Genomic DNA, 6,000 nt, shown 5'->3' on the forward strand with positions numbered 1-6,000 from the left:
TAATAAACTCATTACTTCACAATCATGGGCCACTTAAGAAAGGAGCATTCATGTGTGCTGAATGCCTCATGTGGACCAGATACCTTGGCCTAGGTCATTTAAGTGGTCCTCGCAATCTCTTTGTGAATTAGTTATTGTCCTTTCAATTTTGTAAATGTTTATTTTATTTATTTTTGAGAGAGAGAGAGAGCGAGAGGGAGAGAGTGAGCAGGGAAGGGCCAGAGAGAGAGGGAGACAGAGAATCTGAAGTAGGCTCCTCACTGTCAGGCAAACCCCAACACAGGGCTCAAACTCATGAACTGTAAGATCATAACCTGAGCTGAAGTTGGATGCTTAACCATCTGAGCCATCCAGGCACCCCTGTCATTCCTGTTCTAAAGGAAGGGACACGAGGCTAAGAGACATTCAGTAGCTTTTGGTCAATGTCACCTAGCTAGATGTGACAGACATGAGTCCACTACCACGTTGGGTGTCCTCCCCATATGAGCATGCCCCTCGATCCATCTTGCTCCTGAACTCTGAGGCCTGGGCATACCTGGAGAGCAAACTTCTGGCCCCACTTGCTAGGACAGGCACCCAAGGCAGGCCTCCAGCCTGGCCCGGGCTTCTGGGGGCATCTGAGATTCAGACCACTGCCGCTTGTCTCCCGTCCACTGTCTCAGCAGGGAGAGCCGTGAGATTTGTAGCTGTGTTCTGCCCTCCTGGCTCAGAACCCTATAAAATAGCAAGCAGCCTCAAAGGTAGAGAGAAAGGGGGACAAAACCAAAAAAATAAACACTGATGAAGATTAAAAATGACCAGTGAGTCTTGGGGATTTATGTCTCATAAAGTGAGATGGCCAAGGAGGCCAGACAGGGAGCAGACAGCCCTGACGCCTCTGCCTTGTGCATAATTTATTCCAGAAAGCAGAGGCCTCTTTTGCGACTCACACAGGCCAGGGTGGTTCTCCAGTTCCTCCTAGTCCACTGTCTGCAAAGCCTGGCTGGTCGGGCTGAGTCAGAAGTTTTGTTTTTGCAGACCAAACCCACACATTTGATACTTTTTCATGTCTGTGATGTTGTCTGAGGTTCATCTTACACTCCCGGTGAGGCTGACAGGACAGGGACCTTTATCCCCCATTGGTCAGATGAGAAAATTGAAGATGACAGAGGATGACTCATCCAGGGTCTCCCAGGGAGTCAGGACCCTGAGCCGAGCCATTGTTGGTTGATGTGACAGCCCCAATTGGGTACACATTTCCTTTCTTTCTCATCCTCCCTCCCCAGTGCCTAACCCACTCTCACAGGAACTGTTGTCAGCCAATAAATTAATTGAATGAACCTCAATTGAGTAAGAACCGTTGCAAACAGAGAGATGAGCAAGATGAAAACAGATGCTAAAAACAACTTAACACTTTTTAAATACGTGGTGTTGGTGATGATAAAGGTCATGTTAATGGAGGGCTTCTCTCCAATGTAATAATCAGAAGAAAATAAATAAATAAATAAATAAAAGCTTTGAAGAGAGGTTGGGAAGAAGGAATCGGTGTGGGTGTGAAACACAGGAGAGCCTATCTATTTGCCAACATCTTCCAAAGCAGCTCCCTAGGCATCAGGGAGGATTTTGCCTTGGATGACTTCCCATCAGATGAATTTATGGGTAAGAGCATGTTTCAAGATTAAGAAGTAGCTGACAGCCAGACTGGACTTTGATGCAAATGTCCTCACTCACATTCTTGCCATCTGTATGATGGGCTAGCAAACATTGTGCTGTTCCCCACCTGCTGTGGCAGTACAGCCTCAGGCTTTGTAGTAGGGTGGAAAGAACTCAGGTTTGGGGATCTGATTAGTTGGTTTTCAATCCCAACTAATTGTTTAGTTTCTCAGCCTCTCTGAAACTATTTTCTCAACCATTATATGGAAATAGCAATATCTACCTCAAAGTTTTGCTTTGAGGCTGAACATATTAGTTCAGCCTTCATGCGAGGCCCCAAGATAATGGATAACACATCCCCACGTGAAACACAAGACCACCACACAAGGGCTGCAAAAGGTGGTGTTGAAAACTGCATTTGTGGCTCTTTGCTGACCACCCACCTCTAGCATAAAAAAAAAAAAAAAAAAAAAAAAAAAAAAAAAAAAAGGTGGGAGAGGCCAAGAATGGAGCCAGGGATTAGATAGGAGATTTCTGGAAAGAACTGTAAGTACATTGTGCATCTTCGTCCACTCCCTCCCTTAACTCAAGCCCGGGAAAAGTGGTTTCAATGGGATAGTTGGAGAGCTTATGTGTTTCTATATTGGGGGGATATAGTGGACTAGAGTCTGACTCCCACTGGTAAACATACAGGGCAAGAGGCTGGCTGACCAGCTAACAGCAGAGTAAAGGGTGGTTGCTGTACTGTGGCAACCTGCATTCTCAGAGTTTATCAAGCAGAGGATAGATACAAAGGTGTTTTTCTAAACCAGATCTGGACCAACGAAAAGGAGAAGGTCTACATCATCCTGGACCCTGTCCCAAGACTCTGTAGGGAAAGGAGAGACCTCAGCAGAAAGAGGCTGATGTGCTGGCAGAAGCCTATGGGCTGGCAAGGAGTCACAATCAGCCAACTGGAATAGATATGTATTTGCCCACATCAAGTCATCAGCTGTATGGGGAGGGGGATGGATTTTCTCCAATGAACACACAAAAATGTCTCATGAGAAAACAAGCAAGGTTAAATGCCTGCCAGGCCCAGAGAGCACTGACCCTGGATCTTCAAGTCTATACTAGTCAAGTTAAGAACTTTCCCATCCCTTTTCTTTCTCTCCCTCACTATTCCTGACAATGGAGAGATCAAAAATCCACATTGGTTAGCAAGATGAAGAAGGAGAAGTGATACTCCAGGTATCACAAGAAAGAAGAAACTGAGCCTTGTTCTCACCGTAGGTGATTGGCCAGCAGCGGTTCCAGGTCCAAGTGGGTAGTGAGAACAGCATTTCCTCTAAATGAAGTTTGAAGTTTATTACTAATATTATCAATAATATGCTGATATTGGCAATACTACTAACGTTAGCAATAATAGTAGTACACTGGATAAGACATGTTACTGAGTAGAAAATGATGTTGTGTGAGTTGAAATAAAGCAGAACTTCTTATTACCTAAGAGAAAAGCAGAAGAGTCATGGGGCAAGTTCAAGTTTTCATCTAATAGGATAGAAGAGATTCAGCCCCACAGAAGAGCTGGTGAAAGTCGTTTCTTGGGTCTCTCTTGTTCAATGTAATAGTTGCATAACATGACGTATGTCATCCCTTGCACACAGCTGAACTTGGGTACATTTGGGTTTGCTTCCACCATTTCTCTGAGCCTGGTTGACCGGCAGTGGGCAAGGTTAATCAATGAAGTTATCTTTAACCAGCTACTGTGTATCTGGCTTATGTTTCCTATCTAACTCAGAAGTAGGAATAAGAAGAGAAGATCTAGTCTTAAGCCTCAGTGAACACACAGTTCACAAGAGTGGGAACCCCTTACGAATATCCAGATGAGAAGACAGAGACCCAGAGAGGGGCAAGGACCTCCCAAATCCATTGTAGAACCAGATGTGGAACCTGGTTCTCTTCCTTTCCTCTTCCATACCTGTACCATTACTTCAGATAGCCTCCTCCTAGAAATCTAAGACAAAGTGGAGTCAAGTGCTAGGTTAGCAGATCTTATGGTTTCTACCATTTATTAAGCACCTACTATATGTCAGGTCCCTTATATATGTTAATCCTGGTTCTCACAATAACTGACCAAAGTAGGAACATCAATAGGCCTTGCACAGACAAGAAAACAGATCCATGAGGTTAAGTGACTTGTCCATAGTCATATGGTCATTAAGGGGTAGAATTGGAATTGAAACAGGTCAGTCTGACTTCAAAGTTAGTAGTCTTGTCATACAGCTTTACTGCCTCTCTTGAGGGCTGTTGGAGTCAACAAAGACAGGGGTCAGCAGAGCTATGCTCAGGTCTGGGTCCTCAGAGCCCCCAAATAGGGCTCCAGCCACCCCACAGCACCATCTTTATGGGAAAGAACCAGTCCAGACTGACCCACAAATTCACCAGCCATCCCAAAGCTAAGATCACTGGAATAGGTTTATACTTTACCAGTTCCTTCCAAGGAACAAAAAGTAATACAAATTAAAAAATCATAAGTGGTGTGAATAATTTTTTAATTAGTTGGCAAATTATATGGTTGGGGGGCTTACTTCATTTTCTGAAGTAGATATTAACTTTATTACTGTTTATTCCTTTTGAAAGTTAAATTGGTTCTTTGTGAAGGTGGGTGCATGAGAGTGTGGTAAGTTCTCATTTCATTTGCCAGGAATCTTGGCTGGAGTTTATAAGGGAAGTTACTTTTAGATTTTTCTCCTGACGGTGAACTTGGCCTCCCTCACTCCCTGCTGAAACCCAACTCTTTGCAGGCGGAAACAGGGGATAAAAAAAAAAAGATAAAGAAAGAAATAAATTAGAGGGGGAAAACAACTGAAGAATAAATAATCCTCTTAAAACAGTCACTGGGGGAGGCGATGGGGAGGGTCTGGACAAGAGCGACACGGTTTCTGGTTGGGCAAGTCATGTACTAGCTAGCTTTCTGACCTTGGGCAGATGGCCTACCTTCTCCTAGTCTCTGTCTCCCTGGCTGTGACATGGGGGCTAATCCTTACTCTGAGGCCCCACTCAGGTCTGCTGAGGGTTCAAGTAGGATATCATCTGATAGCATGATTTGACTTTTCAAAGTACTGTCCACACTGAGAATAATGAAGCTTCAGGTATCCCTGATACCTGGACCAAGGTCCTAGGGTATCACTGGAGCCAACCTGATATCAACAAGGGAGCCTTCAGGGCGACATGTGAGAAAAGGATCTCCCTTAGTTGAAGTCCTGGAAGGGACTCGGAAGGAGATCTCTTGTGTGGGAACGCAGGTAGGAGTGAGTGTGCTGGGTGTGTCTAACATAGGTCAGCATGCCCCGGTACCCGAGTGTGTGTCCGATCCCTTGTATACATGGGTATGGCGAATGTGAATCCCTGCATCAGGTATTGGGGGAATGAGCATATTTGTTCCTTCCTTAGAAGAGTTTTGAGGATTTAATAAGTGCTCTGCTCTAAGTACTAGGGATTCAGATGATGAAAAAGATACACTAGTTTCTGCATGTGTCTGAGAGTGTGTATTGGCAAGTCTGAGGGAGTATTCACATGTGTGTGAGGATGTGTGTGTGAAAACACATGTCTGTGTATATTAGGGAGTGTGTACTTGTGTGAGAGTCTGCATGTGAGTGAGTGGGAGTCCGTGTGTTTGTGTGTGTATGTGTGTGTGGTGAGAAAAAGAATTCTTAGTCACCCTAGAGGGTATCAAATTTTGTTAAAATACCATAAGGCTTGAAAGGCCCTGTGATATCATCTCACCCAATCTTAGACATCCAAGAGAGAGAATCGGAGGCCCAGAGAAAGGAAGCAGTGTGTAGAAGGTCAGCCAGCAGCAAAACAAGGACCAGAATATATATCTGCTGACTCTGAGCCCAAGGGTCTTCCCCATTGAAGATGTGTGAAAATGCAAATGTAAATTAATCAAGGGGCTGTAGGGAAGCATATGGGGGACTGAGCAGAAACATAAGTCAGGCCAGAGTATGGAGGGGAGGAATCTGTAAGGAGGCAGGTGTCCACGTCTGGGCAAGGGAGGGATGAGGCTTTAGGGAGAGGTAAAGAAAGGAGAGAACAGACTGAAGAAGGCTTCTAGCCTAGAATCAGAAGCCTTGCACCCATTAGTCTGTGGGGGGGTAGGTTTTCATTTTTCTGATCGTTTTCATGATGAGGCAGTTTCCCCTAAACCTGGAAACTAGAAGGAACCTGGGAGTTTATACAAGCATCTCGTTAAAACCTCACAACAGACCTGTGGAATGGGCATTATTTTCTCCATGCTAGTAATGAGACAACTATGGCTCAGAATGGGGAGGTAACTGCCTGACAACACCCAGTCTGGCTCCAGCAGATCCGAGACCAGAACTC

This window comes from Panthera uncia (assembly GCF_023721935.1).
Source record: "Panthera uncia isolate 11264 chromosome C1 unlocalized genomic scaffold, Puncia_PCG_1.0 HiC_scaffold_4, whole genome shotgun sequence".
Classification (NCBI taxonomy): domain Eukaryota; kingdom Metazoa; phylum Chordata; class Mammalia; order Carnivora; family Felidae; genus Panthera; species Panthera uncia.